The sequence below is a fragment of the Poecilia formosa genome, unplaced genomic scaffold (assembly GCF_000485575.1).
Source record: "Poecilia formosa unplaced genomic scaffold, Poecilia_formosa-5.1.2 Scaffold85, whole genome shotgun sequence".
In the NCBI taxonomy this organism is placed as follows: domain Eukaryota; kingdom Metazoa; phylum Chordata; class Actinopteri; order Cyprinodontiformes; family Poeciliidae; genus Poecilia; species Poecilia formosa.
Window position 1 is genome coordinate 460520 of NW_006800024.1, and position 21066 is coordinate 481585.

The window sequence follows — 21066 nt, forward strand, 5'->3', positions numbered from 1 at the left end:
AAAAGGGTTTTATTGCTGAAATACCATCCATCCATATAGAGAGGTCGCCAGGGGTGCTGGTGCTTGTCTCCAGCGGTCACTGAAATACCAATAAAGATAACATAATGTTTTTCCATGCCTATAAAGAAGGGTCTAAATAAATATTGACATGCCATTTAAAAAAAAAAGTCAATAAATACATTTTTATTTTTTCAAACTGATCCCTTTTTTTAACCAAGTTTTATATTTTGAGATGAGTCATTTCCTGTTAGGATCAAGCCTCTCAGTCAACTGAAAATATTTTTAGCCACTACTTCCTATATACAAGAATGTTGCCCGTTCGCTAAAAAGAAAGTGAGATACTTTTAACACAGACTTAAACTCTGAACGACACAAAGGGCCCTGAAGCAATCTACTCTCCTGCCTCTCTGTCTGTTCTTGTTTGAAGTCGCAGAGACTGGCAGGGGAGGGAGGAATGTATTTTGGGAGGCGGGATCTTGTGACTCACAAGCAACTTCCTCAGTAGTAGGACAAAAGTAGCCGGCAAGCCGCATCCATCTTCGCCACAGAGGTTTGACTGCAGTTAGAAGAAGCGCAGAAAGTTTTCCAGCTGGAGGAGTGAAGCTCCTGACCCGTCAGAGGAGCGAACTGATCTGAGATCAGACCCTGACAGCAGCAGACTTACCGCAGACACGTTGGGAAGGCGAGTCCAGACTTCACACATTGCTCCTGGTAAGACTTCAATCAGCTTTTTCCTCCCCGTTTCTTTCTTAGTTTTATCCATCCATGAGTTTGCTAGTTTCCCTTTGGAAATTGTGCTTTAGCCATATCCAACCTACTTCCGATTGAGTTTTTTTTTTTTTTTTTTTAATGGAAAAAGTTGCAATCATAGTGACCACAGTTGATGTGTAACAAAAGGTGTTAAAATGAATCAATGAAATATAGTACCAAGCTGTAATTTTTCATCCATAATTGCTGTCTGTGCTTAAGGTAACTGCAAAAAACCCCTCTTAGAGCATAAATGATTAAAACTCTGTAAATAGAATCAACAGTTTCCATAGCTTTGTTATCTCAGAGAGATTGCATAGATAGAATTGTTTGAACAGGTGGTAGACATGTCAGTGTTATTTGTTTGATAATTGTGACCGTGGTACCTTTGGATATAAATAATTCATTGCTTTCATTTAAAAAGTTTAATCCTTAGTGTTTTTCTGAACATATTGATGTTGGCCATGTTTATTCCTTTTTAATTGTACACCGATAAAAAAAAAAAGACTGAAAGTTCAAACAAATAAGGATTTAAGCTGCAGAAAATATTTCTAAACCTACTGTCTCCTCACCTTTCACCTCTGGTTATATCCCTCTACATTTCCACTAAATTAAGAGTAGCAATAACTTTGCCTTGTTGGAGAAACTATTGACTTGCATTATCAAATGACGTGTCTATGGGGGAATTATGGAGCAACTGTTGAAGCTCCCATCTGAATGGTGTGTGAAAACTTCAGAGAGCAACGTCCCTCAGGCTCAACGTGTCTGCTCTCCGGCAGGAGGAAGTGGAGTATGGCAATGTGAGTCTGTGAAGGGTGTGTCTGTGCTGCAGCGTCTGTGGAGCTGTGTTGGCAGTACATCAGTACTGTGTAGCTCATAGTGTTGTCATCATCATGACGACTGTTTTTGCGCACTTGTTGCTTCATGGAGGCGTGCAGTTGGCATGGTGGGAGAGCAAAGTGTTGGGGCTTGTCAATGGTGGAACAATGTCAGGATGGAGAAGCTGCTTTATTTACCAGTTTGCACAGAAGGCCTCTGTGTTTTGTGCTGGATTTATTGGAAGAACATTAATGAACTTGTGATGAACGAAAGGTAGCGCATTTAAGACTCTACGTTGACTCTGTAGAACATTTAGTGGCAAAGTCTTAAAAACTTAAAGCTGGATTGGATATTTTACAGCTGAGGCTCTGTGAAGTTACTATTTGTAGCAGTTTCCCTATCTGCTGTAGACCGGTGTCATATTGAAGTGAGATTGTAGAAAAGTCAAGGATCCCAATAAGTTAAGGGTCACAGCTAATCAGACAGACCCCTATTTTTGGCGACTTTAGCAGGAAATAATATGTTACAATACTACATTAGTAGATATTAAATGTGTAGACTTTCATAGGAGGTTGTTTGTAAGGTTTCTTGTTGTCTTTTTCTTAGTTGAGGATCATCCACGTTACTACCTGTATGTGACATTGTTTGGTAATGCCTGTTGTAACCTGATCAGCTGAGATTTGCCAGTCTGCTCAATGTCTGCCAAGAATAGAGTCAAATTTGTATTTTATTGCTGACTGCCATTTGTTATAGTTAGGTTTGGAAATTATTCTTGCTGCCTCTTAATCAGCTGATCAGACAACTTGATGTAGTTACTTAAAAGTAATTTTGCATTGTAACAGTTTGGTAAAGAAGATTCTATACAATTTGTCTGACTAGATTTTCTAGTGCCTCTACTGCTCTGAGAATATCTTCATTATTCAACAAACTCACAGCAATATGACATCTCTCTGCTGCAAGTAAGGAGACAATTACTGATAATTATCCTACATAAATTAACTTTAAAAAGTCTGAACTCATCCTTTAAGTGTTAAGAACGTGTAGTCTTTTTCTGGGTCATTAAAATCCATTGGTATTGCTAATTGTGATGTTAACTTAAAAAGTAAGTCCAAGGGTAATGCCTGGTTTTAATGTTTGTCAAATTGCTAACTGTGTTTTGCTAAATCTCTGCTTTGTGTAAAATGGTCAAGTTCACATTTGTTCACAGTCTATTTTAGAACTTGAATTAGAAAACATCAATGGTATTAAGAGTCATAAACTGTACAAAGGCCCTATGGTCCAGTCCGAGTAGTTAGCCATCTTTTTCCTCAATAAACTCATTTAATTCATTGTTTCTCATGCTGGTGGTATATAGTGTCCTTTCTGTTCTTGAGGTCAGCCTATCAAACACCAAAAGCAAAACTCCTTTTAGCCTCTTTATTGTTTTGCTGCAAAATTTACACCCTGCAGGAATTTGGTCTCTGAGGAACCCCACTGTGCTCTCATGGCTGGCAGGTTATTTTTACACAACATTTTTGTCAAAGTAACAAGCTTAAATAATGCTCTACTAGCACAAAAAAGCCAGCCATTCTGTCCCATTTAGCATCTGGGAAGTTTGCCTTGACAGAACCCACGGGCTGTATAATGTATTTGTTTGCCTTTTTTCCTCTTCCTCTCCCTCTCCGTCTCACTGACCGTGGTTACATTCTTCAGAGGGCTCAGTGTTTTCCAAAAGTTAGCCCCCGCATGGTGATTGGACCCCCGCCAGTTCCGAACTGCAGTGGGACTGCGGCTTAAACGACCTGGACTGGTAGTGGCTGGTTTTTATGTGTTGGCACCGTTTGAAAACAGGCCAACGATAATGACGGAGGAATCAGCGGTCAAGTGTTTGCAGGTGCTTTGGGAACAGAGTTTAGATTTGTGTTGGACTTGCTCCCTTTTGACACTGTGAAGCTGACCGTTCCTAAGTGGTGTTACTGAGGGCACTGGGTACAGTTGTTCTTTGGCTAATTGCTCAGTGCCGCTTAATCCCAAAGATTTTGAAAGGTTTTCGACTCATAATGGGGCGGCTCTTGAATTTGATTGTTACACAGCTAGTGCAGGCATGTGTCATCAAATTCACAAGACGGGAGTCTCCCTGATCAGCATTTCCATCATCACTGTCAGTGTTCAACACTTTATTTCTGTAAATCAACAGAGCATTTGAATGAAATTCAAACTTAGCACCTCTGACAGATCAGTAAAATCATTGCAATACACAGGCATAAGTTTCTGTTGTAGCTTGTTATGGTAAGCCAGTTCCCTCCTCTGTAGGATGTGGGGGCACGTGGCTGGATGGAATAGCATGTCTACATTCCCTGAAAGGGGGGAAGTGACCTCAGATTTCCTGTGTGGAGATCGCCAGGTGCAGCAGTGTCGTGGGGGTCCAGAGACTTCCTCCATGGATGCTTCTGTTGGTAAACGTCTGAAACTTGATCCCTTAAGTCAGGGCCCCTGTGGGAGGTGTTGGCCCCCCCTCTTCACAGTCCAGTCATCTCGCCTCACTTGCTAATCCGTCTCCTCCACAGTGCTCAGTCAGTGCCAGATTTCAGAGAAAAAGAGAACATAAACTTGATATAGTCTGCTAAATAGTGTGAATAGGAACCGACTCCCCTGCTAATGGGGGTAATTACATTTCTCTAGGGATACAATTACAGGTCCATACCTAGCACTTACCTGCTACACTCAAAGGAAATTCTGTTTTTGAGGAAATACCAAATTGTGAGGCCGAATTTCAGATGCCTTGTAACTACATGGTTTAATGCAGACTAATTACATGCCATGAAAGAACGGGGCTGGTATACCTCACTTGACCCCTCAGTACGTGCTATTTATTATATTTCATACACCATGAAGTGACGGAACATGTCCCTTCTGAAACATCGGTCATGTAACAGATGTTGTCTGGGTGCAGAAATGCTGTAGATTCACAGCTGCATCATCGCATTTTGCCTTGTGTCGAGGAAACGTGAGTCAGGCCTGACTGTTCTTCTGCACCCTTGCCTAAAGGGAGGAGGGCAGGGCTGTGCAACAGAAGGCCATGGCGTGCACACACATTAACAAGACCTGACTAAAGGAATGTTATGCAAACTTGCAGCAGTTAACAGTCTCCTTCATCCTAACCTGGCTTGTTTTGTTTATTGGAACGAGATCCCAGAAGAACCTGTCTGGATGTACGTAAAACTCAGTTCACCTCTGCCTCGGGTAAACAAAATGTGTGCTGAAAGTGTGGAAATCGCTTTAGGATTGTGTTGATGTCATGACTTACTCAGTATTCTGGCACCAGTATAAGATTTTATCCTGGGAAAATAGTTTGCTTCTACAGAGGGCATAGATGGTGGATGTTTTGTTTTTTTTCTTTTTTGGAAAACACAGAAAGAAACAAGTCGCCACTGTTTCATGCAACTTATCCTGCAGTTTGTATTCTGGATCATAAACCTAATGGTTACACTGTGATGTCCAAATCACTGTATTTGGAAAATGGAGGTACCTAAGAAGTGAATTTTTAATGACACAAGGTAAAAAAAAAATATATTCCACTCTGATATTTTTTTTCTTCTGGGAATGATGAGAAAGTAAAAAATGACAAGCCCTGCATTTTATGATGTAATGCCACTTTTTTACGTGGGATAAAATAAAAAATCTTTTCTTGAATCATGTTTCTATTAGAGGAGTCTCTGCTGCCTTGGCCTGTAATTATCAAAGCTTCTGTCCAAAGTATGCCACTATTAAATTGCTGTATGCTTTACTTTTTGCCAGCTTAGTACAGAATTTAGTACTGAACTGGGAGTAGACTTGGGGCTGTTATCAGTATCAAAGTTGTAGTTTTAGTTATGAAACTTTAAAACCGTGGTGGAATAGAAGCTAAAAGATTGACTCATCACTCTTATTCACAGTCCTAAACTGAAGCTGGCAAACAAACCACAGGATGTCTGTTAAACAACCCAATGCATTAACCAGCTGAGGTAATCTTATTCTTGTGGTAATCTATAATGGGTCAAGTGGTTTTGTGAACTTTTAAGATATTACTAAATATGATTTAAAAACTTTCACCACAATTTCTACTGTCTCTTGAATTTCAAGAAAAGGCTGATGGAATGTTAATGTATGGAGTTGGGTTCAAAGTTTCCAACACACTTGGACACTTTAGTTTCTATGGAAAAAAAAAAAAAAAAAAAAAACTTTAGCCAAAGAAGCAGTATGTCTTATTTTGAAGTTCTTATTGTGCTATGACCTGCAGTTCTCACTTTCCTGTGTCTCAGCTAAGCTGTTCATACCTCAGCCTCATCCAGCCTATGGCTCATACTGTAACATGGAGGTAGCATCTGGCTCATCAGGTCATTTTTGTGCTTTCTCTCTTTGGATCATGTCAAACTGGGTAGTGAGATAAAAAGGTTATTGTAGAAAGTCACTGAGTGATGCCGGAGTTGTGGAGAAAAACAAAATTTGGTGCTGAAAGTATGATGCTGAAAAATATTTATTGCAGCTGAAAAATGACAAATTAATCAAATTTAGTGGGCATAAAATTATTGTGGTTGTACGTTTCTCTTACTTTCCCTTCCATGTCAAAGTGAGCATTCAGCTTGATTAGGAGCAGTCAACATTTGAGTGGAAGATGTCACAATCTGATCATCCAACTAGATGATTTATATATATATATGCTCTATATACCCAAAAAGAAAATATATTCTATTTTTTTTCCTGCAACATAATTTAAACCAGATAGCTCATATTTCTTTTGTACAGTTTTTTTTTCTTTTATTTCATCCTATTAGTAATTCTTTTTGATTTTATGGGAAGTCATCATAAGCATTTTATTTCATTGTTGAAATTATGTTAACCTGCATATGACAAATAAACCAATCTGAATCTGAAATGTAAAAAATAAAATCATTACAGATAAATAATCTGCTGGTCAGAGATATTTGCACATTCAAGGTCCCAAATCTGAAGCCTTCCAATCATACACAATGTGAGTTGAAGATTAACATTTGGAACATGAGATTTCACTGTAACACGTGATTTGGTATTTAGAGTTTTTAGGACAACACTTTAAGATTAACATTAATTTGTTAAACTTTACCGAATGTTATCAAGATGTAGTAAGAGGTTTCTTGGAGAATCTAAAAGTCCAGGCAAATATATTTCAAAGTGCTTGAAATAGCCCTGAGTGTGAGAGGTTATATTTGAGGTTTTCCTGTTCACCACACAAGCTCATCATTCCATGACATTCTTAGCTTCAAATAACATTTTATGCATGCAAAGCTCTAGGCAACATAAATCTGACTAAGTGTATTTGTTTCTGTAAAAGCAACACTTTCGTCATCTTTCCCACTGAGTGTCCTTCTAGGTTGACTAAATTAAGCAATACATTCAAAGCATCAGCCATGCAGTTCTCAAGCAAGCAGTTGCACACCCAGCATGAAGTGATTCAACAGTGCCCGAAGCTCAAAATGTCATCTTTCAGTACACTTTAGCTCTTCTGAATAGGCTGATAATGAGCTTTTTTTTTATCTTTATCCTCAACCTTGCAGAACTTTGCTCTTTTTTGCATTAGATAATTAAAGATTGGCATTCATGTCCATGTACTGTTTGTTCCCTCATATATCCCCACCTGGATCTCACGTCTTTGTGATTGCTCGGTTTTATATGCCTTGTAACGTCAGTTTTCCACAACTGCACAGGCGTTGACATGCTTCCAAAGCATTTAATAGAGACAGATCCTACACTTGCAAAATAAATAAATAAATAAATGAACTCAGACCATGACATTACAGCAGAAGAAGTATTGTTAAGGATTTTGGTGTTTAGCCTGTTTACACTATTATCTCAATGCGCATGAATGCGTTGCCTGTTGCACAAGTATCTTCCAGGAAGGAAACACAAGGATGTGAGAATGTGTTATTTGTTCAGATTAGAAGTGCATTAGCCTTTCTGTGATAAGTGCAGTGGTGTTTATTTGCAGTGCAGCTGCTGGAAAGAGTATTCCCCTCATTCAAAGTAAACACTGTAAAAATGCCTGCTGTGCATGATGAAACTAGCAAGTTATCAAGAATGTGACTTCTTACCCAGAATGCATTACACTATCTCTCTCCATCATCTGCCTTTTTATGTCTTTTCACTCACTAGTATTTACAAGCATACACATTTTGCAAGCTATGGGCTCTCACTTTTGTCTCTTCGACTCTGAGAGAGAAACAATAGTCTCCACAGCCGAGGCAGGTTTAGACATGTCACGGTTGCTAGATACACTGAGGTGAGGATTTATGCCTCTTACTTAATTGAACTGTATATGACAGTTGGGTGCTTTTCAAAACACACAGAGGAGACTGCACTTGGCACTGCTTAGAAACGTTGGCACTCATTTTTAAAGCTGTCAAAGGTTCAGTGTGAAGAAGTATGAAGTTGACAGGATCTGTCTTGTCCTTTTTTTGCCTCTACCTTCTCTCACCTTGGATGCTGACCCACCCTCATATTGTGCTTTAGAGGAGCCATAAATGGCAGAAAGTGTCTGTCCTGTGTCTATAAAAGGACATCAGCTCCGGCATGTACACGTTAGGTGCGACGGGATAGTTACAGAGAGTTTATTCTGTTGTTGTTGCGAGAGACTGAGAGAGCATCTAATGACTTCTCAAATATGTAAATAATGGCTGTTTGGGAGGTGAATACAGAGACATAATTGATAAATTCACATAAATTACATTTTCTTTATATGTTTGATTTATCTGCTGAAATCCAACTTTCCAACATCAACATGTTGAAGCATCTTGTAACTTTCTTAATTTATCAGCACCTGTGCTATATTCCTGTTACGAAAGAGTCCACAAAAGTAAAGCAGTTTTTGTATTTTTTGTCTAATCATGCCGAGCTAGCACATTTCCACAACATGTCAGCTCAAAGTGCTTTACAATGTGAAAACATAAAACACATTATATAGTCAACAGTTGTAAAAACCAATAATAGAGATTACACTTTGTCAAGTGTCATCATCAAAATCATCAATATACATCAAAAATGTTGGTCAATGTTCCATTTATTAGTGTTCTAAAGCAACTCTAGAGAGGTGGATTTTTAGTCTTGATTTAAAAGAACTCAGCGTTTCAGCTGTTTGTTCCAGATTTGAGATGCATAGAGGCTGAATAGGGAAAAGCTATCAGCAGTATCTTCCTGATTTCCTTCATTAGTAGACAGACCATAACATGTTCTAAATGTTAATCAGGTGTGGATTGCACCTCATTCACTTAATCACACTGCATAGGTTATATTGTGTGAGCATTAATTGTTCTGTATTTCTACTAATATTGTATTCATGGTTTTGGGCAGTTAGCAAAACCACCTACAGAAAAGGAGGCTCGGTTTCATCTGCAACTTCAAATTATAATGCATTTCTGTCATAAAAAATGGACTGACTTGATATAATAATAACAGTTATAATAATAACTGTTTTACTAAGTAAGAAGAACAATAACACCAGTAGTCACGCTGCAACACACAGTATAATATTATGTTTAAAACTGTACAGTTTTATATATTTATATTAATTATATAATATAATTATAATTATATTTTATATATTTATATAATACTCTATTTGTATTAGTAAAATTGACTTGTTTTAAGTACAAATACACTAATTTTAAGATATTTGTAAGTTATCTTGGTTAGATATTTTTTCTTGTTTTAGAAAATCTTGACAAGATAAATTTTCTTGTTCTATTGGCAGATAATTTTTCTTATTTTAAGAAAATTAGACCCTATTTTTGTACTTTTTTTTCTTGTTTTTGAAAGGGGACTTTTTGCAGTGTGGACACCTGCTTTGTTCACCAGCTTTTGTGTCATTTTTGTTTTTATGATCTTATTACTTATGAAGCTGTATGCATATGAGCCAGACCTGGTTTTCATTCATTTCTTAGTCAGGAACAGATGTAGACTCCATTTAGACATTTGCACCAATTAGATAGTTTGTTGCACAACTAAACAGACATGACAGTGGAAAAAATTGCAAGGAGAGCAAAAGGCTAACAAACCTGGTGGCTAATAAGAAAAACAGAGAAAAAAGAAATCCGGATGAGAACACCTGAATAGAAAACAAAGCAGGACAAGCACTATCAGTTCTCCGAGCTAAAAAGTAACAATATCTTTGGAGTATTAAAAAGTGAGAACTGTCACACCATGTTTTTCTGCAAAGCGTGAACTTATTTTGGTTTGCTCAACCTTATGTGGAGATTATCAGATGGGAGGTAAAGATACACAGATGGACCGGGGTCTGTTAGTTGTTTTCTTAAAGAGAACTTGGAAACTTGAAATAGTTCAGGAGCCAATAATTATGCACCTGAAAAAAACAGAACAATTTAAAAATCTGTTTCTTTTTAAAATGACTTTAGTTATGTCTCCAAACAATTTGAAAACAGGCATACTTATACTGAAGATATGGAAAGAATACCTAACCAGGATTGTGACAGAAACTTGCTGATGGCAGAAGAAACTGTTTGGTCTAAGTGCTGAAGCTTGCTAAGAAGCATTTCACCAGTTGTTAGCATATTAATATTTTAGGAGCCTGTATATGTAATAGTGACTGTAGAGAATTGAGAAAAATTTCAAATAATTCAAAAAGTTATGTTATTCCATCCTGACGAAAACAACAGTAGATGTGCATCATCAGATATCTTTCCAGCATTCATGCCTTTAGCCAATAATGTAGATAACAACGGATGTGCTCATTGTTATTGTATCAGTGTATTTGTAAGAAAAGCGATACACTCCTTTTTTTTTGACTGCACATATCTTGATGTATTTTTCAAGAACACATAGAGTTGTGCATTTTCCTGTCCAATGAATGCCTCCAAAAAATGCCAGATTCCGTTTACGTCGACCTTCTCATACATCTGACAGACATCTCCTAGTTGTTCCTTCTCTACTTGTCCTTAGGTCCACCATACGTTTGCAATTCTGTCTGCTACTTTAATGGGCCTAAACACTCTGCTTCAAAAAGAGCAACATTCACTGTTGGCAATGGAAATTAGATCAATGGGTAAAATGTAGGCCAGACGGTGAGCAAAGCACTGCAGAGGGCCAATGGCACAAGCACCATGACTTCACTCTTGAAGTATTTGGCCCCCCTTAACCCCCTTCCTCATCCCATTGCTTGCTTTCTCAACCCTGGTGAGAGGAAACTGTTTAAGGTTTAATGACTGCTGAAAAAGAATGAAGTAAATATGTTGCAGTATAAGATCTGATACATGACTGCTGGGCACATCATGCCTTGAATTTATTGGTAATAGACCACATATGTGATTTGTTTTCGCAAGATTTCCACCCTTGGATCCTTCCAGTCCATAAATTGTAGAAATACTTAAATATCTTATTAATTTACTCAAATGTGGATTATATTTAAACTTGACCTAAATGACAAAGAGTCTGTGGAGCCACAACAAGAGCCTTGTGATTTCTGCATGCTACTCTTTTTGTTTACGTCTGTTTTGGGTTCTTTGCTTTCCCTATAACCATGGAAGCCAGAATTCCCCCTGGATAGGAAAAGGAGCAGGATAAAAGTGAAATAAGGTTGGTAAAGATTTGTTGTTGATAGATTGGAAGATGTTGACCGGTGTGCACTGCGAAGAAGCAGGGTAATTCAGCCATGCTATCAGTATTTACCAAAGCACCTGTTTCTTTGTCTCTCCATTTAACATAAGCAGACGGGACTTTGCATTTTATCACTTGTAATGAATTAGGTGGGGGAAGATGAATGGTGTTTTGCATGAGTGCATGATAAAGAGATCCTAGTGTGTGACACTCAGATAAGGGTCTGAAGGATTACAGCTCTCTTTGTGCAAAGTCAAGAAAGTAACTGCAGCAATTCTGAACTTGAATGCCTTCTTAAGACTCAGCTGCTAAGATCTGCTGTTAATGTTAATAAAAATGTGTTTGTTTCTTTTATAGCAATGACCATTTTTAAAGCGGCATATAACAATGTCACCCCACTTTTCATTGTAGGGCTATGTTGGATTTAACATGAAATTCTTCTTAATGTTCATGAACAATAAAACCTCCCTTCATAAGCGTTCATTCATGGCCCAGTTGATTGATACAAAACCTCAAAACACAACAGATTTTGTTTTGCTGAAGGTTCTATAGAACAACAGAAAAGACTGAGGCAGATGTGATCAAATGTTGTCAGCAGTCTGCACTCATGGCAGCATGATTTATGGATAACTCTAAAGTGAGCTCAGTGCAACCTCAAAGTCTTCTTCTACACACGTCTGTGCCAGGACATTCCAGCTTTCGGCTAAGTGACAGAGAATAAACCTTTTTTGCTCATTAATCTTTACCATTGTACCAATCAGCTGGAGATTTTGGTAATCATCAGTGTGCATTTGCTTTCCATCACACAAAAATTGTGTTGCTTCAACATCCAGCGTGGGCGTCACTCATTTATCAATAACATATCTGAAGGAAATCAGGGAATCAGATTTTTTTATTTTTTTTTATTTTTTATAGTAAGATAAAATACTGTTCCCCATTTCTGTCTGCCTTTTACCCAGACTTACATTTATACTACAAATTTGGGGCATACCAAACTTTTTGTGATGTATTCAGAGGTTACAAGGTTTGTACTATCTACCCCTTCAATAGGAAATAATCCAGCAGCACACCTCAAACACAGAGATATACTTGGCTGGTGGAAAAAAAAAAAAAAAAAAAAAACTCATCCAGACCCCAACCTTAAAACTGGGTCGTCATTTCCAAATCCACCATGTTACGTGAGAGAGACTGACATATTTGATGTATTCCACTCAGCTCTCCTGTTACCTGCTAAAGTCTTGCTCTCTTGAATACATTGACACAAATGGATAACTTCTTGCGTCTCTGTGCCTCCTGTTGATTTCACGTTAAACCCATCAATTATCATGAACGTAGCTGTATGTGAGTCCTCTTCACATATTGACAGTGTCTACACTGTCACATGTAGACACTGATTGGGAATACAAACCCAATCAATACAAACCGATTGGTAAATCGGTTTGTATTGGGAAAACAATACAAGCCGATTGTGTTTGTATTGTGAAATACAAACTTTTTGAGTTTTTGACTGACCCACCGAATGCCTCTAAAGCATTAGAGGTCCTAGTCACTAATGACTAATCAAAAATCATTGGTCAAGAATTATCAGTCTAAGAAAGGTGGATTCCAGCCACCACCTGCTTCTTTTTTTCCTGAATCTCTCACCCATAATCATATTGTGACTGAATTAAAAGGGGTGAGTGCATCACGATACAACTTAACCTAAGTATGTCTTTCTCTTCATGAGGTGTTGAAGACAAAAAGATGTTTGATACACCAGTACTAAATACCAACTCTTGAGACTAAATTCATTATTCACATGCCATGTTCTGATCTTAACACTTTAACAAAAAAATAATAATTTTCCTATATCCATCAGCTTGTTTAAATTTATCAGTATATTTTATGCAACCAGTAAGGCCAGGGATCATGGCTATGAAAAGTAATTACCCTCCACAGGAAGTCCCCACAAAAAGACTCAAAGTCTGCATGTGTGTTTGCAGCTGCTCAGTGTATGTTCTTTCCATGTCCGTGTCACTGCGGCACTCAGTTTGATTGCTGTGAGTTTTTTCTTTGATCCCTCTATAGCAACCTTCATTTTTGTTTTCATGAGTGTGAATTCATGCATCCCCTTGGTGGTGTTTGGCAACTCGCAGAGCCTGCAGGTGTGTTCGTGTCTCCCTGTCTCAGTCCTTGTGCAGGACAGTGTCTGTGTGTTTAGACATAATAAGGCTGTTTTTCATTGTAACTGTGTGCTAGTATGTATATGTGCGGCCGTCTTTTCGAGAAGTTCCAGAGACAGCTCTGTTTGGGGTAACAGGAAGAAGCACAGTGTGAACTCATAGTGTCTTGGACATTGCTATCAGCCCTGTGCAGTTGGACCAGGTCATTGCCCAAAGGAAAATAAAGTTGCTTTTTTTTTTTTTTAGCAAAATACCAGTGTAAAGGAAGAAGACACAATGTTTTTATGACAGGAAATGGCTCTGAAGGATATTTTTGAGGTCAACCCTCAATTACATGAGGTCTTCAATTTTTATTTTAATTAGTTTTTAAAAAAATCAATGTCTTGCAGTATTGTCGCTGAAATGTATGTTCTTTAACTTATTAAAAACAATCAGTTTACAATGTATTAAAATCCTTTTTTTTCTAATATGTATTCCTACAACATAAATGGTTGTATTTCTCATTTCTATCATGCTCTCAATAAAACCTCAGGGTTATGACCTAAGTTAAGACAATGCAGCATAAAGTGTGACTGAATGTCACTGCCAAAGTTTTATGGTCCTCAGCAATGTAGCCACTGTTTACTTGTATCCATAGCGACAAGTCAGAGAAAGGAAAGTTTGACTACTAAACTGGAAATGACTTATGAATTGGTCATCCCAGTTCTCCCCAAATTTAAACAGTGTTATGTTTATTCAGCCAGTTCCTCTTGATTTATGGTCTGTGGTGGACAAAGCTGAATCCTGTGACTTAGAAAGATATTGATAGACAGAATTGAACCATACACATCACGTGATTTAATGCCATTATCTGAAGTTAAATCAGACCAGAGTTCTCTTATTAGAATTAACCAGATTATTTCTATTTGCTAAATGCCAGAAAACTTGAAGAAAACATTTAGAGAAGATTTTTTTTTTTTTTTGTAGAAGCTCACTTATCAGTCAGTATCAGGGATAATTGTTTCCCAGACTATATGTATTGGGTCAAACCTTTTGTGTTTCCTTCCATAAGTGTCTTTGTAGTAGTTTAATGGAGTTCTGGTCCATTCCTTCTGACAGAGCTTGTGTAACACAGTCCGATTTGTTAGATAGGCTGTCTTTTCAGATTTACCCACAACTTCTCCTTGGGAATGAGATGAGGACTTTATGATAGTTACACCAAAACATTGACTTTGTTGTCCTTAAGCCACTTTGGAACCACATTGTCTGCATGCTTGGTGTCAACGTCCATTTGGAAGATCCATCATCAGACCAGGACATATCTACAAAAATGAAGTTCTTTGTACCTGTGTGCATTTTCAAACGGCAATCTGGCGTTTTATGTTTCTTTTGAAGTAAAGAGAGTTAGATTGTGAATGATGACAGTATCTTATCAGCTTCAGCCTGCATCTTCACAAGATCTTTGGCTTTTGTTCTGGGGTCAACATGAACATTTTGGACCCAAAACCTGTTCATCTCTGACTTACAGAACCTGTCTCCTGCCTGAGTGGTATGATTGTTGGACATTCCCATCATGTCTGTACTTGCATGTGATTGTTTGAACAGATGAATTCAGCACCTTCAAGCATCTGGAAATTGTTCCCAAGAATGAGGCAGACTTGTGCAGTTGCACAATTATCTCCCTGATATCTTGGCTGATTTCTTTTGACTTTCCAATTGTGTTAAACAAGAAAGCAGTGTGTCCCAGCTGTGCCCTTAAAATCAGGCACAGGTATACCTCCAATTAACTCAAAAATAATTGATACTGACCAAATGTATGTAAACGTAAAAATTTTTAGAAAGCTACAAAAATTGTCTAAAAAATATTCTCGCCAGGATCTGTGGCATTTAGCAAATAGAAATAGTTTTGGTAATTCTAACTAACCTAAAAAAATAAGTTTAGTTTGATTTAGACAGACGGTGAGGAAAAAATGTGTATGTCTTTTTAGTCATTGTATCTAAATATCTGGGTTTAAGTATTGTTAAAAATGTGGATTTTTAACAATACTTGCAGTGTAACAATATTAAGAACAATATTACAGAAGTTATATAGTACAGTTACATCTACCTGAAAAATAGATTGCTTCATAATACTCTTAATATTCATGTCAGGGGATGATGGGATGTTTGTTTACACTGAAAATATAAGATTTTTGATTTAGGCTTGATCCCTGTGGTCTGGTACCATGTCTGCAGCCACGAGTTATAAGTCTGATTGTGCTATAAATGATTGCTTGCAGCTTTTGCAGCTCTTTCATTGCTGACTTTGCAGTCTGTGAAACTTTTCACTGCTTTCTTAATGCCCTGCCAGGTCGTGCTGATTCAGCAACATTGAGAAAATATCTAGGAAGCATAAGGAGCAATTTTCTATCCATAAGTATATAAAATAAGTGATGATGATCTCTCACTGGACTCTAAAGAAGGATCCAACTATGATATCAAGTAGTATTGTACCAACTATTACATGACTGTCAATTATAAATGGTTGTGTTTTCAGGTGGATAATGTATATTTCCAAAAAGCTAAACACACAGAAAATATTAATTTTTCTTACCTAAAAAATATTTTTTAATTGAGGCTTTGGAAAAATAGATTGTTTTATTTTTTTCCTTTAAAAAGTACACAAAACGGCATGCTGTTGGCTGATGTGTTTAAAAAGTACTTGACCTGCTGATTACTGATCAGAATTGCTTAATGGCTGATTCCCATCTCTGTCAAATTGAACGGATCATTACTTTAAGAATGGTATAAACACCGTAATGCGAAAATAAAAGTAGCTTTTATGGCAAATGTTATCATCCTCTCATAAGTCATTAACAGCAAGGTCAAAGCATTCTCCAACTCTTATGTCTTCAGATTCTTGTGGTCTTAAAAACCCACATCAGTTCGTCAAAGGCACGTGCCTCAAATCCAAGAATGTGTAAATAGAGGGAGTTTTCCAAATGGCCCCTATTTTTTTTTTTTTTTTTTTGTGGGATCAGACAGTTTAGAGAACTCAGCTTTATAAGTTGGAACAATTGACCTAATGATATATTCGCTGAGTTTTTTTTTTTTTTTTTTTTGTGGGATCAGACAGTTTAGAGAACTCAGCTTTATAAGTTGGAACAATTGACCTAATGATATATTCGCTGAGTTTGCCTGCCAGTAAAGCCAAAGCAGTTAGAAAGAAGAAAAATATATTTTCCTGTTTTGTCACTGAAGGTATTGCATCAGAATTAGGGGTGGTCTTATGAGCACAACATCCTCTCTGGGGGTTACAAACTAGTTACTAAATCAGCCAGCATGCCAGTAGAAGTACTCTGACCTCACTTAGCATACTTTCCTCTCGACTCTCAGCTGAGACTGTCTCTTGTGTGGGCCTTTCTTAAAATGTTCATTCAGGTTTACTGTTTTGTTTTAAAAGAATACTCTTGAGTAAAATACAGCATTGTGTAAAAAGGGAAATGGTGCTCTGGTTAAAAGGGATGGCTTCAAATTTCAAAAGGATTCCCTCACCTTTGGAAGAAAAGGTTAGGATGGCAAGGAGGATATGAAGATAAAATGAAAGTGACAAAAGTCACTTGGATGTAATGGGTTAATTTGAATGACTGATTTGGATTAGTCAAAGAGAACTGACAAGTAATCTCAGAATGACAAATGGTTTTTGAGCTTATTGTTTTCTGACATTTGTCCTGTGAAGATTATCTTTTTGCCAGTTTCTTCCTGTCATTTGAACATTTTTTGGGAAATTCCAGCACAGAAAAAGGAGGAAAAAAAGGACACTCTTCCGTGGATTTTGAAAGCAGTGACACTCCACTGGCACACAGGAGTTAACTGCATAGTTTCGTCAATGCAAACCAGATGTCAAGCACTAATGTATGGCAGTATTTTTTTTTTCCAAAAGGAAGACAAATGTAGGCTAAAAATGTCCTCCAGTCATGATGATATAGAAATAAATACAGTCATTTCAGTTTCAAACTTCCTCTCAGGGTGGTTGGGTCAGTACTGCATGGTTTGCAGTAATTGCAATGTTATTGTTTGGCAGAGTATTGTGGAACAAGCTTTTGGAAAGAAAAAGATGACATGAGCCGTCAGTCACATTTTCTAGTTGAACTACAGTGCTCTGAAAAAGTATTTACCCCATTGCAACTTTCCTCTGTTTTTTCTTTTTCTCCACATCAAAATAACTTAATGCTATACCAACATATGTTGAGTAATTGCAAAAAGCAGTTTCCACATGATTACTTCATTTAAGGGAAGAAAAAGCTACCCATACCACCTTGGCTGTATGTAAAAAGCAATTGCTCCTTTAACCTAATAACTGGTTATCCCTTCCTGGCAATGAGTCTTTTACTTCACTGGAGGAATTCTGGTCCAGTCTGTCTGACCGTATTGTTTTAATTTAGTAAAGACAATGTTTTATGGAGCATGAGCTTTAAAGTTGTCCCACAGCATCGCAATTGCATTTAAGTCGGGGTTTTAATTTGGCCACTTCAAAACTTCTGTTTGTAGTCTTTTGAGCCATTAAGACATGAATTTACTGGTATGCTTCAAGTTAGCTTTCCCTGCTGCATAAGCGAACTGCACTTGAACTAAAGGCCACAAACTGAGACTGGACATTTTCCGTCAAGACTGCATAGCAGAGAGCAGAGTTCATGGTTCCATTGATTGTTGCAAGTCGTCGAGGACCCGAGTGCCTTAGATGGACAAGTCTTTGGCACACTATTGGAACAAATTTGATTGTGCCTCTCCTGAGATGGTTCACCCCTGTTCCAAGCCTTGGAGACTGATTCTCCAATGTTCTTGACTTTTTTATATATACATTGTGTTAAATTTTAAGGTCCTTATCCTGCTTCATGTGGTCAGACAAGTTATTTTCAAGTCATTTCCTAATACTATTGGTCAGGTAGTTGTTAATTTATGAATATATTTTCATGCAGAACTAGGTTTGTTTAGGTAACTTTTTTCTCTTATTAAAGGATTGTATTTACTCTGCTTATTTTGTCCAATATTGAAATTGGTTAGTTAGATGATCTGAAACATTTAATAGTGTCACAAAAGCCAAGCAAGAAATTTGCAAGGGGATGAATATGTTTTCACAGCAGTGCATGCAGGAGTGAACATTGGACATGCTGTTATTTTCTTTAGCAGTTCCTTGAGTCTGAACTTGCCAAACAGCTGTCGCAGTATGACAAATTTGTGTTTTAACTTTAGCTAAATAAATGTCAGCACTTTATCTACCAGACCTTTGTTTATCTTTTGCAGATCTAGTCCATTTGATGAATGAGGTTATAAGATTTTACACCATAAATAGCTCTTCTCTAACCCCGTGGTGGGCACTGTATACACTACAGGCTAATATCAACCCGTATCTCCACAGTAGCATAGTTATTAAATGTTGCCAAAGAGGGAATAAATTACAAAGAGCAAAGTGACATTTTCTGCTACAGGTAGTAATTTTCTTCCCTTTTGTTTATGATGCTGGCTTTGACTTAAACCTTTTGTCACCTCCCACTCAACACCAAGCGGTGTTTAAGAGCTCAGGGACAATAACAGGTTTGTGTTACAGTGTCTGGTCCTGCAGCACGTACCTTGTCGTCAAGTCTGACCCAGCTCACGCTGTGGAGCAGTCTCAGGTGTGCCTGGGTTAACCTCAGTCTGCTTATTCTCTGTCACTAATGTTCTTACAAACCTTTATCATCTGGGTAATGTGCCGTTGGCAGACCTGGTTATTATTTATCCAAGAAGGAGAAAGAACAATTATGACAACATTCGTAGTTAATCCCAAAATTTACCAGCCCTATTTTAACAGTGGCTCAGTTCCAAACTCCCAGTATAAACTCAGAGGACTGTAGATTGCTTATGAGTTAGCACTCCTGTTAAAAATGTGTATTAACATAAATAACTCTCTTAATGCAGAAAGATCTCTCAAATCTATCTAGGTTCTAAAAAAAAAAAAAAACTTTTAATGTCAGTACATTAATTTATTCTGGGGAGGAAAAAAAAACAAAATCACTTGATTTGTGAGTGCCTAAGAAATTCTAATTAGTTCTTCATATTTTCTTGTTTTAATAAGATATAATGCTGACATGACAGAAAGAATGAACATTCCATTGTAGTCTACTGAACCTGAAATTGTGTGCTTTGGTCAAATCAGACTGAGATGTATTTTGCGACAATAACTTCCAAGTAAACAAACGACATTCAGGTTGATTCAGTTTTGTATCCTTTGTATTTCCAGAATCAGCCATCAGAAGTCTGTTTAAACAAGACTGCCTGTTTATAAAATGAGTCTGTATGTAGATCCCCTTCAAGAACAATTTCCTCTCTTCCTGTGATAAGATTCATTGCTTCAGTGTGTCCTTTTGATTATTTCTCTACATTTATCTGATCTAGTGAAAGCCAAAACACAAAACATTGAAGTAATTAGGTAATTAGTCAAACAAAAAACAAAAAAACAAACACGCACACACGCACACACGCACACACACACACACACACACACACACACACACACACACACACACACACATTCTCTGTGTCCAGCTCTGTTTTGCGTTACTGTGAACTGGAAAATCCAAATGTTTTTATGTTATTTTATTTAATTTTTTTTTATAAACCAATTAGACAACAATTAGTTGTGGTTAGTTTTAGACTCAATTAGTTTTGTTGTGACTCTTAAGTATGTAATGTGCTGAAAAACATAAAATGAATCCCTCTGATGCTGTGTTGTAATTTTCTTTTTCTGAACCATTTGAGAGTATTTCAGCCGTTGTGTTTAGTCAGCAAAATAAAATTCTTTCAAGGTCATGAGGTGGAAAATCCATTTGACCACATCTCTATCAAGGGGCTTTCATGTGTCGCAGGCTTTAGTTTACCTCATTTTGAAGCAAGGGATGATGTTTTATCTGTTTAAAGCTGTCCAGAAAACTGAATGGATACAATGTGATGATGTCTTGTCCCAAAAATGTTTTTTCTCTAAAGGGTAGCATTATGTAAAATCTAATTTTTTGAGCTTCAAAAATATAAAATGAAAAAATACAAGTTATTTCCTCGTCAAAAACATACCTAGAGTGTTGCTTCTATTCTTTCATGCAGAATCCATGAATTTTCCCACTCAGCTCCTTAAGACTAGCAGCAGCAGCAGTTAAGCCTGTTGGAAATGGGTGCCTGCTGAGCTTACTGTACACATTACTTCTCAGTCCAATACTTCTAAAACTGGTTGTAAACAGCAAAATGGAATGCCATTGTTGTGATGATGTGCTGAATGGGGAGTATTGGGAAGAATTGGAGTTTCTTAAAGAGAGAGTCCAAATTCAGTGTGTCAAATTGTGAATCAATTTTTTCTTATGTTTGATATATGCAGTATTTCTATAACAATTGATGGCAACAGTTACTTGATTGTTCTATGAAATGGTGCTATGTGCCTGGAAAATACATAATACTACCCTTTTGAGATAAAAGTTTTCATAAGATATTGATCCTGACCCAAAAGTTGAATTTTCACCTTGACAGTCACCTTTTCTGGATTAATTTGGACCTTTAAAATAAAACCACTTGAGTATTGAAGTGTTTAAGTTCAAATGAGTTCAAATACTCCACACACTTCTTCCAGTGGTGTCTGAATCGATTTGTTGCCAAAAGATCCGTCCAGACAAAAGCGATCAAGTGCCCCTTTTTAGCTGCTACTTTGGAAGTACATTAAATGTTACTGAGCACAGTAAAATCCACACATGCTGAA

At 37.3% G+C, this 21066-nt stretch overlaps 1 protein-coding gene across 3 annotated transcripts in view; it reads left to right on the top strand.

Annotated features, from left to right (window-relative positions):
- The first annotated feature begins 490 nt into the window (after positions 1–490).
- Positions 491–21066, top strand: part of fhl3a (four and a half LIM domains 3a) — a 34298-nt gene continuing 13722 nt past the window's right edge. The window contains exon 1 of one of the 3 annotated variants that reach the window (XM_007557212.2): positions 491–711. The gene's annotated coding sequence lies outside the window, so the exon portion shown is untranslated. Of the gene's footprint in view, positions 712–1688; positions 1840–21066 lie in introns of those variants that run through there. The other 2 variants (XM_007557213.2, XM_016673915.1) reach the window with 2 other exon arrangements.